Raw genomic sequence first — 2,296 nt, forward strand, 5'->3', positions numbered from 1 at the left:
ATTGATTCAGTGATTGGGATAATCGGGATGGGAGTGTCAGAGACAGTGCGATTGGCACAGGACAGAGCAGAGTTTAGGGCTGTTGTACATAGAGTCGCTATGAGTCGCAAGCGACTCGACGGCACATAACAACAACAACATAAAGTATGAAGGAGTACACAAGTATGTCATGATGCTTGCTTTCTGAATCATATGATAAAGACACACACACACACACACACAAGGCACTGTTGCGGTGGCATCTTGACAGGCATTACAAAACATGAGAACCAAAGTTCTCATTTCAGAACCATTTTCTCATTAACAACAAAATCATTTTGACATGCACTTCTAATCTAGAAGTCTTTCATACTGTGCTCTGCCACAAGTGCAATGTTAAGTGATTTTTGAAGACCTGCACATCTTTTAATTACTTTAGACACATGTGGGTGGCCAAATATATAGTCTCTTACCGATTTTTTGCAAAAATGACTTCAAATCTTATAGTGCACTATGATACTTTTTTTTTAAAGGGGATTTATTTATTCTTTTTATGTGTGTACCGTCAAATTGGATCTGACTGGTACAGGTGATTGTTCCTTCTTCTTCAGCAGAGCATCTGGCAGATTTGAACTGCACACCTCTGGGATTGCAGTGCAGTTTCCTGCCACTAGGCCACCAGAGCTTTCCACAATGATACTTTTTGGCACTTTGAAGGAAATATTAGTCTGTGCTTTGTGGCATCTTTTTTATTTTCAGGTACATTTAACACTAGGAAAAGCATTTTGGTCTAGACACTTCATTTCTCCACATTATTTTCATAAAGATCCTTTAGCACTATTAAGCTTAAAACATAAATATAAAAAAAATTACCTTAATGTTCCTCTGAGCTGTCCATAGTTTACAATAACGTCTGCACCTTCTTTATAACCTTGATTGAAGCCCTGCTGAAGAGTAACTGCTTTACCAGCATCCACTCCATCTCTATAACCTTCCTAAAGATAAGAAATGAAGAATAGCAGCAGTAACTAAGATGATGTATAGGGTTTTTATAGAAAAGCACAAAATCAACAATTCAGAAGCTGATGAAATGAGTCTTTACTGTTAACTTCACATAATGGTTCTACAACATATGGCATAATCATTCAACCAAGTCTATGCCTCTCATGTTAATTCATGCTGTCCTATAGGAATCAACTCACAGTTGATCCTCTACTAGGTTTTTAGAGGTTAAAATAGCATGGGTGGGATCTGTCTCTTATTCTCATGAAGCAGCTGGTTGATTTGAACTGCTTGCTTTTGGGTTGTCTGTGTAACTCCTTACCCATTAGGCTACTAGAGCTCCCTATTCTTCTCAAAGAAATTTATGTTATTTGTTAACTTTTCTCTAACTCAGATTTGAAGTCTAGACTTACTGGAACATTTTAAAAAATACTGCTTCTTGTAGCTTTATTTTAAACCTGTGATTGTAATAGTGTCATGGGAGAAAATGAAATGTCTTCATTTTTGGCAACTCATTGAGTGTGGAGGTAGGACAGTATATAGTGTTAGGAAAGGTAAAGAATAATTAACTGAAGAACGAAAAAGGGGAATCTGGTTTAGGAAGAGAGCCTTGGTATTAGAATTTCTGCTTGATACCTGAAGGCCAGCACTCAGACGTTTAATATTTAACACTGTCTGATAGCTTAGTGTATAACTTGAGGACTGCCAACCAGTCAGTAGTTTCAATCCATTAGGTGCTCTCAAGGAGAAAGGTGGGCAGTCTTTTCTCATTTGCTGTTTCTGTGTGCTCTTCGAGTTGGAAACCCACTCACAATTGACCTCCAGAGTGTTTTCTGAAGCTGTAAATCACAGAGGACACTGTTCCATCTTCCTCCTGTGGAGCAGCTGGTGGATTTGAACAGCGTGCCTTTGGGTTAGCAGTGCAACTTTTCACCCACTAGGCCACCAGATCTTCCTCCATAAAGATTTACAGTTCTCCAATCTCAATGGAGGGTAGGGAAGCAGGAACTGACTCCACAGCAAAAACCAAGAATTTTTTTCTCTATGTAAAGCAACAGTACAGATTCCCATTATTAGGGCATTTTAATGATTTACTGGTTTTCTCCTATTGATAATCTTTGAACTTTATGTTCTTAAATTCACCTATTCCACAAAATCATGACATGCCTGACAGTACTCCTAATTTTTTTTTTCTTAGCAACTTTTCTTTGGTTGTTTTTTTTAAAAATTAATTTAGTTTGTTTATTTTTCATTTCAATGAACATCTACAGAGATTTTGGGATTCCATTCATTCATTGTTGCACCCCTCCCCCCC

At 37.8% G+C, this 2,296-nt stretch overlaps 1 pseudogene; it reads right to left on the bottom strand.

Annotated features, from left to right (window-relative positions):
* LOC102865395 overlaps positions 1-2,296 on the bottom strand; it is a 9,529-nt pseudogene that overhangs the window by 6,539 nt on the left and 694 nt on the right.

Source organism: Elephantulus edwardii, unplaced genomic scaffold, assembly GCF_000299155.1.
Source record: "Elephantulus edwardii isolate Elephantulus edwardi_28Jun2011 unplaced genomic scaffold, EleEdw1.0 scaffold00059, whole genome shotgun sequence".
NCBI classification, from domain to species: domain Eukaryota; kingdom Metazoa; phylum Chordata; class Mammalia; order Macroscelidea; family Macroscelididae; genus Elephantulus; species Elephantulus edwardii.